The 18120-nt window shown below is 40.7% G+C and overlaps 1 protein-coding gene across 4 annotated transcripts in view; it reads right to left on the bottom strand.

The window, feature by feature from the left end:
- IGF2BP3 (insulin like growth factor 2 mRNA binding protein 3) overlaps positions 1-18120 on the bottom strand; it is a gene marked incomplete at its 5' end in the record, with an annotated part of 111586 nt that overhangs the window by 42911 nt on the left and 50555 nt on the right. The gene's annotated exons all lie outside the window — the stretch shown is intronic.

Genomic DNA, 18120 nt, shown 5'->3' with positions numbered 1-18120 from the left:
AATCTTTTAAATTATTGTAGAAGAATATAGATAATTTAAGACACCCATTCCAATAAAGAAGAAATTATTATTCCAGGAAAAACAAGCATATATTGCTTGTTTTCTCTCTCATGTCAGAAAATCTGCATTTAAAATTTCATTAATGTGAAAATACAAAGTAAAACTTCAGGAAGGTATATTCCAAACCTTGAAAATAAACCTTCAAGTCACCTGTTTTCAGAGTGGACTAAAAGAATTAGAGAGGCAGAAAGAATTAGAGAGCAGCAAATCTGAAATAAAACTTTCTCCATGTATTCAAAGGACGTATACATATCTTTGTCCCTGCTTGGAGTTATTGGGGTTTTTCCTCCCAACACACTTAGGCAGCACATAAAAGTACAACCTATTCTCTTCCTTAGTGGGGGATTGTCTGTGTAGAGACAGACACAAGAATAACCAGCACATGGAGAGCTGTTTCACAATTATTTTGACAGATTTCTCAAAGATCACCATGCCAGAGGAACCCCTCACAACAGCATCTTCACCATTATTTGAAAGTCACGACTAATTTTTCCTTCGGTAGAAAGCTAGGAAGAAACAGGTTAATGTATGTGACAAGGGGCAAAAGAAATCTAAATTAAGTAGTTGTACTTCGCATAGCTTTATTCTTGTCAAATGGAGGATGAAGAAGGGGGAAATACACAAGCTTCTGGGGAAAAATCAGGGTGTCAGAGTATTCCAGTAAAAGCATTAACACACCCACAGTTGTACCACATCTAAAATTCACATGGTATAGAGTTTATTTTCTTCCTGGTGAGAAATAATGTTGCAGAAAATGGTGACTCTGGCACTAACTGGCACAGACATAAGTGCAGCATTGTGGTGTATTGCATCCTAACATTTTGTCTCAAATTTAATTGATGCTGGAAAAGTTCACAATTTACACCAAGTGAAAAAGTAAGCTTGCACTTCCTTCTGTAACCAAAATTACATTTCTTCAGCTAATCTCTTAAGGGGAAATGTAAGTAAGAAACCCCTTAGGGAAAGGAAGAAAACAAGGAAGCAAAGATAAAAGAAAGGCAGTAGGCATAAAAAAGCATGTGTGCCACTTCCCTTTGCTATAACCAGCAACGAAGCGTGCACAAAACTCCAGTCCCTAAAAATGTAAAAATTTAAAATTCAGTCTACGTCTTCATGAGATTAAAATTCCTAAATTATAATCTATCACATACTCTTACTACAATGTAAGAAACATTTTTAAGATAAAATGTAGTTTAATGCCAAACCTGAAGACAACTTATATCAGCGTAATTTCCACTCTTTACCACCTACTAAATTTAAACTGCACAGAGATGTTTCAAAGGTAACATTTCAAACCAGATATTTAAAAAGTCAATTCAGTGCTCACCAAGTTTGAGCAATGCATTGCTTCTTCTAACTGCAGAATTTCCCCATCCTTCTTGTAAAGACTCTAGTAAGTTTTCTTGGCAAGAGTTTTGTTTTCATAGACAAGTTGTTAATTGTCCTCTCATTCTACAAGTAGAGATTAGCCTAGTCTGAGAGTTTCCCTTTTCAATCCCCTAAAAAATAATTTTGCTGCTGCTCCTCGGATCTGACAACTGAAATCTAAGTGAACGTTTGCTCTGAAATTTGCTAAATATTACTGAAGCAGAGATGCTCCAGGAGATTAAAATAAATTAAAAGTCTCTGGAAGATCCTTTTAAGACAATTAAAACACTGGCACAGATGAGTGGGAGAGTTGTGAGGTCTTGCAGGTCTGCAGCTGTACCTCACACAAGCCAAGAGAGCCACAGCATGAGATTAGAGGAAAACCTTCTTCCAAGGACTGCTTAGGGGATCCACTGAAAGCAGTGGGTGAACAGAATCCGAGGTGGGGTTGGGGATTTAAAACAAGAAAAGCAAAGCTTTTCCTGGCTTAGAGATCCTTTCTGAGATGTTTAGTTGAAATAAGACACCAAAGAGTTCATTAGTTTGATAAAGCAATTCCTTTGTCCCTACAGTATGCCAACACCTGTGCTGCTCTACACCACAGACCATGCCACAACGTGAGCAAATGTGCTTGGCTGCTATGCTTGAACTGTGCAGACCACCAGCTCATGGCCACTCTGCCCCCAAAGCTGCATCATTTCAAAACAGAATTTCATTTTCATCCTTATTCATACAGGCAAAGAGCAGCGCTAGAATACCAAGTGTAAGGTATTTCTATATTAAATTTATATTCTGGGCAAAGCATACCTTTATATTGCCACCCGCATATTAAAGTCACCCACCATCTTCACTAATGAAAGAAATGCTTTAAAGCTGAGTCCACACAACTGTTAAAAGACACATTTTCTCTAAAAAGTACTTTCAGCATGTTTGTGATCAGCCATCAGGACCTTCTCACTACATTATCCCTTGCATCTGCTCCCAGGAGCCTAAGAACCCCAAGACTGCTTTGCTGTTAATGCTGAAGAGCAGCCCAGAATGGCATATACAGCATCACACCCCTCTCCAGCAGGAGTTCTCCACTTATGCTGCTGCTTAATCCTCTTCTGATCCATTTCAGCCAGAGACAGTGTCCATCTGGGCTTTAATCCAAGTAATTTGGGTTCCCGTGTTTTTAAAAGAGTTGCTTTACTGAACAGATTTATGAGAAGTTTCCTCAAAGGATTGAAGCTTGCTTTAACCAAAATGAGAAACAATCCTCTTTGGTCAAAGACACTTATTCTCTAGGGCACTGTCTTCAGGAGAAACTTGAATTTTCATCACCATCAGCCTCATGCAGCAGGACTTTAAGTGTGATCAACACTGCAGAGGTAGCCTTTTAACTAAAAATGCACTAGTACAAAAGTTTCAGGAGCAGTTGGGGTACGTGTGAGGAGCAAGCTTCATGGGTGAGAACACTTTTAACTGAACCAGCTGATCCAGTAGGAGAAGTCATTGCAGTCACATTCAAAGCCAGATCCTATCTTGTAACTCACTTTAAAAACACAGTACTCAATTCCTGCACGTGTTTCTTGCTTTACATGTATTTACTACAACAGTCAGTTTCTATTCACATCTTTCATTTCTTCATATGTCTCTCACTATCTTTTCCCTCTCCCCAAATTTTTCTCTCTAGCCCAAAGCCCATAGTTCTGCTGCAAAACAAACATGTTTTGTTTGAGCTGCTCTTCCGTAACACTCTTCATGTACAGCCTTGTTGGGCAATCAGAACAAAATTCAAAGCCAAGTTGGTGGTGCAGCAGCAATTCTGATGAGCAGCTGAAAAGTTTATTTGTACAAATATTTAATCTAAGCTAGGAAAAAAAAAGGTCTTTCCTTTTCTTGAGCTCTCCTTCTAGCAGTTGTCTAAATTGGGTCTCCTGCTCTTGTTATAGCACAGATGTCTCTCTCACAAAAAGCTGCAGTCTTATACTGTGGACTTTCATTCATCAGGCTCTAAAAGCCAATTCTGACTTCATTATAAACAGCATTACCCTACACCAAGCCCCACAAATCAAGGCTGCTTTACATGGAAAAAAAAGGAAGGAAACATTACTCTTCAGTGAAACCGAGAGCGTGATGCACACGTTAAAACACGGCAGTTCTTGTAGAGATTTCACAGGTTTAGAAGTAGCACTTTTGAACAAATCAGAGCAGTTTTCTGCACTTTCAGAACAGACTATTTTATACACATCATCTCATAGTGCTGTAGGACTTCTGCTGTACACTGTAAGGAAATTACTCTCAAGACATCTGGTCTGTAAGCACAGTTATCCATACTGTTTCTCTCTCACACATGCACTTAGCGACTGGAACGTCACAGTGGTGCTGGAGAACCTGAAGTTATTTTCTCCACTTATGTAGACCAAATCCATTAGACCACCACCACCCCCTTGTTTCCATGACTCCTGTGTCATGTTGACAAGGAATTAAAATTAGACAACACAACCGAAATCATAAATAGCACAGGCTAAAAGAGACAGAAGTATTAGGGTAATTCAGCTGAAAAACCACACAGAAATGTTTGGCTGCAAAGACTTTGACAGCACAATGCAATTCAACAAACAAACAATTTTGATTTAATTGGGGGGGTGAAGGAAAACAAAAGAGCCAGGTAATGAAAGGAGGATGTGGGTGGGTAAAGAGCAGTGCTGATATCACAGATACTGAGCCTGGCTGAACCATGAATGCCATCTCCATATTTCAAGTACTTTCTTGATACGCCTAAGTCGTTCCCCCCCCCCCCCAAAAAAAAAAAAATCACCATAATGCCATTTTCCATTAATTATATTAATTGTGTCTAACTCATCTGATGTGGCCCCCACCAGGCCCTGGTGGACTAGAATTTGCAGTGCAGCAGGAGCAGACCTGGCATTTTGTGACTTGGAGGTGTGACACCACCTTGGCAGAGGGGCACCACTCCTCTCGCAGCCACACCAGCTAACAGTAACTGACCACAGCACAAAGGCTTCTCAAAGTACCTTCAGCTTGGCATTATTTTTGGTTAGTAAAAACAAACAATATCCCCAACAAGGATCCCAGCTAGCAAGGATCCCAGCTGGCTTTACAAGAAAAATTTAACTGAGGAAGCCCCTAACAAATTCCTGAGGGTTATTTTTAAAAGGTGTAAATAATTGGATAACACTGTATTGCCTGAATGGATACTGGTGGACAGGTGAACTCAGCTCCAGGTCACCCAGTGCATCTCCTAGCCTGGACAGCCTCTCTGCATCACTGCCACCCCTCCACAGCCCAAACACAACAACTTTGCCCATTTTAACCAAAAAGGTCAGGGCATGCTGGTTCCTTGTTAAGGCAAAGCAGCATGGATATGGAATACCCAATTCAGCCTGCCAGGACACAGTTATTTTTCCAAAACCTCGTGAAGGCATTTGAATAGGCAAAGCCAGTCTGCAATGGCTCAGTGTGCTGCAGCGTGTGGTGATGGTGTTTTTCATCTTGTAGGCCCTCCAAAACCCAGTTTACTGTCTCATGAAACCATGACCATAGTCTGGAAGAATCAGAAAAATAAGCCTGGAAGCTGCTGAAGTCATTGTTTGCACACACCAGAAAGGCAGTGCCTGAAAACAATAACTCTGGCTTATTTACCACATCCCATACAAACCCTGGAGTGAATTCTTCTCCTGGGAACTTACAGTTATATCCAAATGTTCAAAACTAATAATAAGTTTACCCTATAATACAATTCTGTTTAGGTGGCATTACCAGGGTTTTAAGAATGTAATGCTGAACCACAGAGAACAAAGACAAAATTGTCAAAGGAACTACGAATTGAGTGACCAATTTGGACACCAAGGGCTCGATTTTCCATCGTGCTCAGCACGTCTGTGTGTTCAAAGGGCAGCTTCAAAGCCACTTCTGGTAGTAAGGGGAACACGGCACTTCTGCAAGGAAGACCTCAGGCTCATCACAAGACAAGCTGAAGGCGCTGTTAGCAGCTAATAACAACTTCTGCTTAGGGAGGTTAGCACAGCACCAGAGCCCAGAACGTGCAGGATTCAGTTTGCCATGGCAACAAATTCAATTCCCCTAACCAAAAGGGTTTGTCTTCCTCAAAGTCCTCGACTTGCTAGCAAATTAAGAAAGTGTGTGGTGAATAACTGGGTCACAACTCTGACGGACTGCTCATCTCCACTGCACAGGCTGGACTTGTTGGTGGCAGCAGAGCCACCCTCTAGCCCCAGCCAACATCCCTCCCTGCAGTGCTAAGAGCAAACACCAGGTCCCCATTTACCTTTCTGTCACTGTAGGACTTCTGAAATGCTCAATTAAAAGAAATAAAGAGGTAAGGGAAGTTGTGGACTATTTCAATTTCAGTGTTTTGAATTAAGCAAAATATAGAAAGCAACTGAAAATAGGTCTCAGGTAGAGCATCACGTGCAACTGTAAGTACAACTATTATAACTCCACATACCACATGTGTTTAAGTATTTCCAGATAATACTGCTGGGCCATTTAAATTGTTATATATCCACACACACAACCCTTTGTATATTAAAAAAGGTAAAGGGAAGAGAGGGCTAAATGCTTTAAAACCACACTAATATGAAATAACGTTTAAAAATACCTGCCTTGAATCTGCTAAGTCAGAAATTGCTTAAAGTATAATTACCATGATTTACCAATAGAAGGTTGGTTTCTAAAAAAAAAAAAGGAATCCAAGTATAAGCAGGAATCCAACAAGTATAAGCAACATGATAAATCATTACAGATAACATCAGTACCAAAACTCCTCTCTCCTTTTTTCTAAAAAAAAATAACTCATACAATAGAAAAGTTCACTGAGAGAATATTCTAATAAAGCTCTGAAAATAGAAGAAATTTCAAAAGAAATTTTTGGGCTACAAAATTAGCCCAGGTGCTGAACACAGCACACAAAAAGTTCTCATGTGCTTTCATGTTCCCACATTACCACCTTAGCTGGAAATAGTCTCTTTAAGGTCTGATAAGGAAGAAAGATTAGTGTACATTATGCTAAGGATGCATGAGACAGAGAAAGAAAAATCATAGTATCAAAACTGACAAATGGTATTAAATGGTCTGCAAGGCTAAAAAAAGTACCTGAGAAATGTTTAAGAGAAAAGCAAAAAACCCCACTTATTGGATGCATGGGTGGCCTCCTTCACAAAAGAGATTAAAGGGAGCAGGATAATTCAGTTTGGAAAGGAGTGAGAGGGAATATGATACAGGTATTATGAAATAACGAATCATGTAGAGATGGCCAAATTGGCAGCTTCTATTCACCCTTCATCTAAATTAAATGAAAACAAGTTTGAAAACACAGAGAATAAGTATTTATGCAATATTATCAAATACAATTAAGTACCTCACAATATCTGCTACAATACTTCATTAATCTCTCCTCTCTTCACACTAAAGGTGTACCTTCAAGAGCAGTTTCAGATAACACTGGAGTTTATGAACCAGGTTAACACTAATGCTCCTGATTCAGTACCCATCCTTATTTCCAGAAAATTAAAAGCACTGTCACACTGATAGGTCCTTAAAGGCAGGAACTGCTGTTTTATGGAGCTAATCCCCATTCCCAGTAGCTCCTTGTGGGCACTGCTGGGGCCCCCTCCTCCTCAGGCAGACGGGCTACCAGGACATTTCTGCGGCTCGGCATGAGGGAAGGATCACATGCCGGGCTGGCAGATGGGTGTTGTGAAACGTAGTAGGATGCAGCAGCAACACTAGCTCGTGTTCATCTGCCTCCTCTCCAACTGGGGAGGCCAGCTTAAGTGGAAACACTCTTCGCTACTTCTACGATGTCATTTGTAGTTTGCCAAAGGGAAAGTAAAAAAAAAGTTTTAAAAGCGCTACTATCCACTGAACACTCGTTACCCGACTCTGATTAAATGATAGACTACACAAAAGCAAGGGAACCAGCAAATCTTAGAAGAATGTTTGGAAAAGACACTGGGATAAAGGATGATTTTTCTGCTTTACTCACAGGGCTATACCAAGATACAGTCGGTGCCTTGCTGGCAGCTTTGACACTTTCCTGTGGAGGCACCAAGCGCTGGTCTCCATCAGGAAGGCTGTGGCTCAGCCTGACAGTGCAAACTGCCATGTCCTGCTCCAGGCCATGAAAACTAGGAGAGAAACATCTATGTTTTTTCCTTTCCCCTTCAACCTTTCAGTCCTCTCAATTTTGCTACCTCCATGTCATTACAGAAAATGTGTTCTTTTTAATTGCGAGCTTTATCAGGGAAAATTGTATTTCTCCTATACACTTTACTGTCTTTTGTCTGTATGTGCAAAAATAGCACTTTTAAAAGCTATTTTCTGTAGCTATTTAAAAGTCTTGATGCCACTTCATTACTGTTCTACAAGGCTGGTGCTAGCCTGATATTTTTAGTTTCAGCACAATAATAGTTTGTTATAATTGCAGGATTCCAGCTTTACAGAAGGCCTTTTTTTTTGAATGCACAAATATCTGTCAGACTAAAAAAAAAAAAAAGAAATCAATTTTCAAATCATCTTTTAGAACCTATCAACAATTACAAATTCTAAGAAATCTCTCCACAAGGGCACAGGCATAATTTCAAGAAGGGGCCACATGTATGAAAAGTGTTCCCTCTGGTACAGATATGACTGTGCTTTGTAGAAACAGAGCCAAGCCAGAGCTTGATACCAGGGAAATCTTTCCTGGGAAGGTTGTCCTATATTTTAACATTAAGAATTTCTGCTAAGATCTGCCTGCAACTATCCAAAAAACGATAGAAGGAATCACAGAGGAAAATCCTGCAAAATGGATTTAGTTCACAGATTAATGCAGATAAAAAGGAAGTATATTATAACTCAGATGGAGACCACGTCTGAGACATTCCCTCTATTGTGCACAAGACGAAAAATGACAAGCTTTCGGGAGAAAGATAAGTCCTTAACAACCACTTCATGAATATCTCAAATCTCTTTATAACCAGGAAAAACTATAAAAAGATTGAAGCATTTTTCTGGAGCTATAAGATTGCCCTTCTCCCTTTTGAAATGGTCATCCATAGGATGCATGCCATGCCTTTGGCTTCCCAGCAGATCTACTAAGGACAGCACTGCTGTGGACCAGAGTTTTCAGGTTTGACCTCTAAGCAATGAGGCTCTGACAGACAAGAGACTGCTGAAGGGAGGGAGCTGTTATTTGCATTTACAGAGGCTTACAGGAACATGGGTGCTGAGTATCCTCATCCAAAACTTCCCCTGAAGCCGTCAGTACACACCCTGTACTTCACCTCCCTGGACAGGCTGGCATGACAAAGCTCCTGCCCCTAGTGCAGACCATCAGTAGCTGTCCTGTAACTCACAGGGCAGCCCAGTTACCCCAGCAGTTATAGCAGCTGTACCTGGAATGAGGCCACTCAATCCCCACAGCTAGAGAAGGCTTTTCCCCTTTGTTTTTAAACACACCTCTCCTCGTTTGTGTGGCTGTTTCTAGGGAAAGGGGAGCAAAGAGGGCAGCCTTACCTAGTCCCTACTGTGAGGACTGGGCACTGAAAAAAGTGGAGAGGAGTTGCAGGCAAGACTCAAGAACTGAAGCCTGGGATCAAACAGAAGCAAAAATTATGCACACTTTATAACCTGGAGTGATCCTGGTGGAACAAGTACACCACCTTCAAGTGCTTGAGTTACTTGAGCTGCAAACTGAATTGAAATAAAATCCACAGCAAAGGTTTCCACAGTAATAATACAGAGATGAAAGCTTTGCAAACAACAACAATTACATGCTGTCAAAGCCTTCAGACTCCAAAAACATGAACCTTGGAGCAAAGGGGAAACACAGGTCTTTTGAGTGCAGAAAATTTCTCTAGTAAAACACGTAATCTACTGGCTACCTAATCACTCAGTCATAAAAATTATGATTTACATATTTTAAACAATCAAAACCAAGTTACTAAAATCCCCCTTAAAGAAATATTATAATGAAATTCTGTTAAACACAAATTTACCAAGATTTGTGAGATTTTCCAGTCTACCTTAAAGAATCCCAGTATTAAGGCAAACTCATGCACTAATTTGACAGGTAAGGTTTAAGAGGAGGTTTACAAATAGCCACAAAATTTTGAATGTAATTATCTATACTAGAAATTAAGATTTCAAGAGATGCACTATGTTAATAGCATTTGACCTATATGCAGCAAAACAGAACAATTCAGAGTGTGAATGCTGAGTATTAGCTGACAGCTTATGAACTATTAATTACTTTTAAGAGTCAGTTTTGAAGGAGCAGTCAAACGAAGAGTAAGATCACTGGAACAATTCAGGGGAAAGGACCACAATTAAACGAGTTAATTATACCTAGGGTGTAAGAGTGATCTTCACTTCCAACTACTTGCATTCAGGGCTTTCTACAAAGTAGTGAGCTTTCCATTTGCAGAATGTATTCAGTCCTCAGCAAGCTCTCAAATATTGAAGCTTATTGTTCAACAACGTTATTAATAAAAATTAGAACGTTTTCCTTAATTTTAAAGGAGAAACAAAAGAAATGCAATCACAGAGGAAGCAGTTTACACTGGTGCACTCACTCTGCAGTAATTATTACTCTATAGTAGTACAGATCTGAAAAAAACTACCCTCACTCCTTACAAGCATTGGGACTCATAGAGGAAAGAAGGAATATTAAATAATGTGGATGATATACAGTTTTGGGGTGTTTGCTGTTCTTTTATTCAGCAGAGCTGTCCTTTGCAAAAGTCATCCTTGTGCAAGGACCTGAGCAGTTTGGTTACAATGGACTAGACTGATACATTTGTTCTTAAGAAAAACCCATCAACACAAACCTGCTGTTTTCCAGAAGCCTGTACTCAGTTGTGGTGCAACCTCCTTCTTATGCCCTGAACAGGCACTGCAAATATTTGAATAAGTGGCTCAAGTTGTGTTTCATTGCTGCTCCATAAGTAGCTGCACAAGCCATCCTCTGCTGAAAGTACTGTAACTCTCTACAGCAATGTTTCCCTGAACATTAATAAAAACAATCTGTTGCAGTAAAATTTAAGAGTAAAGGTGAAGAATACTGCAGAGCATAGAAAAGTTGTATGCCATTTACCACTTTCACATTTACTGTACAACAAACTATGTTCCCTTGTCAAAACAACTCCTTCTCCTTAAAAAAACCTCAAAATTTAAATTTTTTGACATTTAAAAAGCCAGCACTGTTTAAAATAAGGGAAGTAGGAGTGTAAATCCCAGTATACGCCTGTATGAATGCACACTTCATTCTGATTTTTCACTGATTCATAGCTAAATACTCAGCTCAACAGAAGGGGAATTAGATTTTTAGGCACTGAGGGAAAGAGTACTTTAGTGCTTTGCTCTTGACATGGAAAGAAAGAGGAGGCGGTGTAAGAGGAATAAGAAATCTTGGTTATTCGCCTCTTGAATATTTAGGGAGCCAGAGATCTCAAAATCCTCTCTCATGGAATCTGGATAAGGATGAACAATCTATTCAGAGCTAAGGATGGCAAGAAGATGCAGAGAGCAGTAGAGGAAGACTGCTAGAACAGGGGAAAGCTTTATTTTGAAGCATTAGAGGCATGCATGAGATCAGCAGCTGTGCATGACAAGCAGCACCAAACCAGGGTAGCCCAGAGAGCCTGCAGGTGTAACCAAGGGCTGCCCGGACAGCAAAATGCAGAACAGGCAGCTGAAGGAAGTGTAGCCTAGCTGGGAGGCTGGATGGACACAAGGACCTGTGGCCAGCCATTGCCAGGTCTCCTGGGGACGGAGGTGAACTGTGAGGCAGGAGTGGTGGGGAGAGGCTTCTGAGGGAACTCGGTCTGCACCTTGTAGGAAGGGACATTGATGAAGTCTCCAGCTATCGTGGAAGCAATAAGTTCTAGAGGTGCTTGCAGAATGAGGGGCATAATGAAAGCCATCCAAAAAAATCTCAACAACAGCGTTTAGGGACAAGCTGCACCATAAGCAGCAAATAGGAAGATCGGGATCCCAGGTCAGCGGCCACACAAGAGCAGCTTACCAGTGCAAGGAAACATAGGATGAACGAAAATGAGAAGGATGGACAAACGCAGTAGCAGAAGCCTTGGAAGTCACCTAACACACACTCCCTTATAACGGCATACCCTTACTCATGCCACATCCCCGATGCTTGGTTTCAGGGAGATAGAAATAGCTCAGCATGCTTAAACAGTCTTACACCAGAAGCCATGAAGCCAGAAGACACAAGACAACACTGACAACACAGTTTTCATCACCCAGATACTTGAAAGCAGGGGAGCAGGGTGGAGAATCAGAAGAATGATAGACAAGACCCTGTAATAATCACAGCAGAGCTGTCCTCAGCACAGAGATACTTCAAGATGGTCTTCAGACATGAGTCAACTGAATAAAGGTGGGCCTGGTTGCACATATTCTACTATAAAGAAAGGTTCTTAAATTATGAACAAAGACCTCGAGACACAGAGCACAGCATCCCAGAGGAGATGAGAAATATTTAAATGCCAAGAAAATACATGCAAAAGCCCAAATCACCCTCTTCCCCTGTGAAACTAGAAGCAAACTTCCCAATTAGCAATGAGAATGTGTCAGAAACTCTAAATAAAACATGGACATGAATGTGGAGAACAGGCTTCTGCACCAGCACAGCTCCTGGAACCACTACAAATGGTGACTTACTGCTCCAAACTGCAAGGCAGGAGAAGCTGAGGACATCACAGTGTTTCTTTACTTTAAAAAGAGAAAATGCTCCAGGCATTGGAGACCCTTTACCAACATTTAATGTCTTCGACTTCAAATGAATCTGAGAGTTTCAGGCTAACAGGCTGCCATATTGTCCCCTCCAGGACATCACAACATCCCTGGCAGCAGGGATGACAACACTAGGGGAGCTGCTGCCAGGCACAGAGGCAAGCTCAGAAACCTGAACACCCTTGGCTAGAATTTAAAGTCTAAACACTCTGTACCACCCCAAAAATACATGCAAGCATTTGGCCATTCTGCCACATAGCAACAGTGAAATCACTTTTCCCTCCGCTTACTTGAGAGCATGGTTAACTTACAAATCAGCACAAATAGTAAGCTCAGTTATGGCAGAAAAAAATTATGGGATGGGGTAACATGGCTGAATGTGCTGCAGCAGCCCGTGGAAAGCAATACCCCATGAGGTCTGGCAGCAGATCAAGAGCAGTCACTTCAGTTGCTTTTCAGATTATATAGCTTTGCAAAATTATTTTGGTAATATTCAGCCTTCTAAAAACCTCTCTATGGAAAGTGGTCTTTTCCAGTCCATTATTGTTGAGCTCTTACCCACCAGTGCACAATGTGCTACTGTAGTTGTGCTGGCTACCATGCCAGCAGCACAGTAGTGGCACATGCTGCTGAACCAATGAGACCAGCCCAGAGCACAAGGAATGTCTCCCTTTCCAGCCTCCTCTTTAATTTTAGTGCACACACAGCTCTGCTGCCAGGGCAGGCCATGCCGGGCAGATATTTAATTTGTAAACAGACACTCCAACATGCTCATCTTTGCTGCAGGCTCCAACTTATCTGCTGTTACTCCCTGCTAGCATGCAGGAAAATTTCTGCATATAACCTTACCCGCAATAGTGAACTTTCACAAGAAAAAGGCAGATAGTTCAATACACATTGATGGCCACATTAATTTTTCCTTGAAGAAGCGAGGGAAAACCCAAACCAGACTTTCCCCTAGTCAAGCTCCAGCCCAGTTCTGGGGTGTTCAGGAACAAAGAGCATAATTAAGGCAGACACACTTTGCCTCTGCACACTACAACATGCACAGGGTGTGCCCTCTTTGTGGTTAATGAAGGCTCTCATCCCTTCCAATATGATAAAGGAACCACCTCAGGGTTAACGCTCTGAAAATATGAATAGAGGGTGACAAGGAGCCATGCAAGCTTTATTCCTTGCATAGTCTCCCACCAGGACAATGTGATGGCCACTGCTGATAGAGGCTCCTTAACCTCTATCAACAGTGGTCATCACAGAACAGCTCCTAAAGCACACACCAGGCGTTATCACAGACAGACTTAATTCCAAGAAATCACCTTGGACCCTCCTTTTTCTGGCAGCCATTTCAATACTCAGTCTTAGACATCCAATTTCAGTCAACTGGCGTCTGCTAAGGTTAAATTTTGGTTCATTTAATGTTCATTTCTGTATGCTCAGAGAGAGGCAAGACATTTCACTTTCAGTTTGCCTGGTATTTTTTTTCCTGGACCCTTTTCAGAAGAATCCTCACAAGAATGGACATTCACAAAAATGTCAGCAGCCTACTTCTAGATGAGAAAATGACCAGGCCTTCTGAACTGATGGACCAACTGCTCCACTCTCAATCTTTTCCTTGAAGTCATCTCAATGCTAACTTATAGTGCTTTTTTTAAATGTTTTTTTTTCCTTCCACAAGTCTTGACTGAAACTAGAGGACAAAATTTCCCCTCAGTACATTTATAAGAACAGGGCATCATATGTGAAGGGATCTAACACGAGACAATCAAGTAATGGGCTTTCTAGAGGGAATCAAAAATCACTTACTCCCCTTGTCCTCCACCCCACCCCTATCCATTTTGTCTTTTTAAAGTAGAAAAGTTACCTCTGTAAGTAATTTTCTTCCCAATATCTAGCTAACAGAGAAATTCTGATGTGATAATGATACAGAACCTAAGCCTCTGAACAACAATGCCTGTATGAGATAATGTTTCTTACTGTTTTGGCTGCATTAAACTTCTTGTTAAAATCTTCAGTGCCTGTGATTTTTCTATATCTTCAGACAAGAAATGAGGAAATAACTCAAGAGATCTCCATCCAAATTCTGGGGAAAGGAAGCCTGATTTATCTGCACTCTTGACTACATCTGTGACTACATGTTACATAAATACTTGGTATAATTTTTTTAAAAGCTAACAAATAACCATTACCCACTTCCTCTCATCTGTTTCTTGTTATGGTACAGGTAACACCTTCAGCTGGCTTTTCATCACAGGAGAAATGCTAAAAGCAAGCTTTAACAAGAAAAACATGAAGCTAGTGAAGATACTTGTCATATTAACCACTTTAGTACGTTCTCCCAAGTAATATTGTAATATGGAATATTGTTCTCCTAGAAACCTCTTAGAAAAACATTCAGATTAGTTTTGGCAGTTGGTAGATGTAAGTCTAAGCAAATCCATCCTTGGGATAAATTAAATTTGTTCACAGAAGTGGTCCAGCCCCCCATTTCTCTCTGCACTCCTGCACAGGTCTTCACTGCCACTGCTGCAGATGTGGATGGCAGCTGCTTGTGCTTGAATGGATGCAGCTGACTATATACTTTTTCTAGAAGTTAAAATAGTGTCCTTCTACTGTGTACAAATGCATATCCATGCACACAACATACTGTACATATTCATTCATACCCCTCCCACTTGCAGGGTAGCAGGACTCAGCATGGAAGAGCAAGCTGAAGCTGTGTCAGGAGTAAAAACACAGGTTGTGGGATGTGCTCACAGCACACACATCTCAAGGAACTCTGCACAGCATTGGCAGAGCATGAATATTGGTCACTTCACTCACAATTGGTTCATTTAAAAAAGTGACATCTTAAAGTCTGGGAGGACATATGGAATATTGTTTACTGAATTCAGCATCTTGGCATAGCAATCTGTTTATTATTATAAACACAGTTCTAGTGGCCTCCTAAAGGTACTCATAGCTAAATATTCCTCAGGCAAAACATTAAAAACATGACTAGAACTTACATCAGCAGCTGAGAGCAGGTCTACCAGGGACAGTTTTACAACACCAAAAATTACTAATTTAGGAAAAGCTATACAGTAGCCGTACAGTACACTGTAGACTTCAAGCACATCTTTTTGTAAGACAGAAACCCTGTACTCTGGGACCTGAATATCGTGCTTTGGACATGTACACACCCTCTACTTGTGATCCCTTTTCTCAATATTGAGGCACCTGTGGTGCTTTCCACTCACACACTATTTCAAAGAGGACAGTGCCAACATGGACACACAAAGCCGCATGCCCAGAACATTAGCTTAAAGTTCAAATGCTTTCACTGGCCTTCAGTATCTGCTGAAGTCCAGTCAACCCAAGCACCAGTGCTCATGTCACAGTAGGACAGGAGCTGAGGACCAAATCTAGACCTTGCCCCACAACAACTGCAGCTACCTGGCGTGAGAACCAAGACTAGTCTGATGCATTAGGCTGAAGTTGGTTTTGGCATTTGGTGGGGCTGCCAAATTCTATATGAAACACTATCACTGGAGCTATTCAAGGTCTAAAAACCAGGTCATTTCACACAGCACAAGACACAATCATCTACACCTCAGTGATTTCAAGTCAACCTTTGAATCTGTACAGTCAGAGTATGGATGAATTTTAGATGCTCACCACTCAAGATATCCTTCCCATATCACCATGGATTTTATACTTATTAAGACTTCTATCATTTCACAACAGGTACTGAAACATTTTATGCACTTGAAGATTTTCATCTTCATGAAAGGTAGTAGAAAGGCTTAATGCCCTTAGGTCTTCCTTGGTCAGCTTTTGCTTCTGCTGGAGATACCCTCCAAGTCGTCCACATACATCTGAAAATGGCACACAAAGAGCAAACCCAGGCCTCCAGAGAGACACTCAGGTAAAGAGACTAACAAGACAGAAGTAGCAGAGAGGAGGATGCTAATCTGAAAGGAGGAGGCAGTGTGAGGTAAAGGGAAATACCTACCGCCATTCCACTCACAGTGGGAAAATATCATCTGTTAAAACTCTTGTCTCTACAAATATAATTTGATATATCAGTAGCTGGTGTAGAGTAAGCCTATATTCATCAAATCCTTGAATAAATTTCATTTTTAAATCATCCAAGATACTCCAGAAAATGAATGCTTAGATTCTGCACTTCATCATCCTCTATTGCTTTAGAAACAGTATCAAGGTGTTTGCAAGCTCCTTAGTTTTGTTCTCAGTTTGAGCCAACTGCGAAGCACAAGTTATGCAGCATTAAAAGACAGAAATGGGGTCATAAAGCAAAACATCATTTGTTAATATAAATCTGTACATGAGTACATAGGCACAAAACATTATCATCCACCTTTTATACAGTTCACATACTGGGGGAGCAAATAAGTACAGCTGTGTAACCATATTTTCCCTTTAAATACAAAATATGTAAGGAAAAAAGTAGTATAACAAGGATTTGGTTTTTCTTCCCTTTAGTTTTTCCAAATCTACTTTCTATTGCATTCTTAAATGGAAATTAAAAGCATTGTAGAAGTAACAAATAGGTGTGCAGTGACTTGAAGAAAAAGGGAAAACAAAGCTCTAGAGCTGATGGATGCTAAGGGTATATGGAGTTGATTCCAGTTGTAAATAGAAAAGATAGAAAAGGTTTGGTTTAGGGGTTTGGAGGCTGATATTTTTTACATGTGATTTTTGCCTTTAAATATGGCAGTGGGAGCTAACCATGAAAAGCAGTTAGAGTAGTGCAGAACAAGTGACAGCACAAGAACTCTTTACCAATCACAGCAGCGCCATGAACACAACAGGCAACAACCTGAGTTTGCACCAGAGGTGCATCAAGATGCAATAGCACAAACTACAAAATCTCTTAGTTCTTATGTATAATCAGCTTTGGAAAAAAAAGATCTTAATAAATTTCCTTTAAAAAATTTGAGGAAACACTTGCAATTCCAGCTTCAAAGCTCTGCAAAGGTTTAACAGCAATATGTAAGTACACATCACCAGCACATGAGGCCCAAGAAGTGCTGTGAGCATAGCAGGCAGGAAACCATCTGTATGCCTGTCCTTCATTTGTTACACCACGAAGAAAGAGCAGCCATGGGTCACCCTAAACCTTTCAATAAAAGCTCATTTTCTAACCATTAGAGAGAAGGCAAACGGTTCAAGTTCTGGAGTTACCAACTGCAAGCTCAACTAGAACCATAATTACAAAATTCCAAGTGGTAAATTATGTATGGAGAGGCTGAAATATTCTGGGTTTCTGTGTAGAATACAATCACCTCTTGGCACTGGCCAATAATAATAAAAACTGAATAAATGCTCCATTGTATATACCTCTAAACTACCCCATGCAAGTATATATTGTGCTGTTGAAGTGGTTCCAAACCACCAATCAGCTCCAAAAAGCCACTCAAGTTTTCTAACTTGGATGTCAAAACTTAAATTCTGTAATCCAGAACAAGCCAACTAGCAGAAGAGCTCAGCACCCCTGCCCTTCCCAGCAGACATAGCAATTATTCTAGACCCTCAAAAGTGCGTCCAATCTTACTTATGTGGCTTTAGAAAATCAAACCCTCACAACAAGTATATTGGGGTTTATTTTTTTCCCCAGTGTCAGCTGCTAAGTAAAGAAACCAGCACAGTTCTCTACCAGGCATCACCAAGAAGAATTGTATCTGTGCAAACTTTAAATATGCAGGCAATTCTACAAACAGCACTCACGCACAGCTCCAAATCTAATAATGAGCACGCAGTTGTAAATCTGGTAGGAACCAGACCCCACGAGGATACAGCCATCTGTGTAAGGACTGCAAGGCACGGCACTGCTGCAGTGTGTCATGTTGCTCCCTCGTCAAAAACACCAGCACAAAACCATGTATGTGGAGCACGTGCCTGTTTACAGCAATAACTTCCCAAGAAATGCTC

The sequence above is a fragment of the Fringilla coelebs genome (assembly GCF_963513975.1).
Source record: "Fringilla coelebs genome assembly, chromosome: 1".
Taxonomy (NCBI): Eukaryota; Metazoa; Chordata; class Aves; order Passeriformes; family Fringillidae; genus Fringilla; species Fringilla coelebs.
This window is presented reverse-complemented; position numbering and strand designations above follow the sequence as displayed.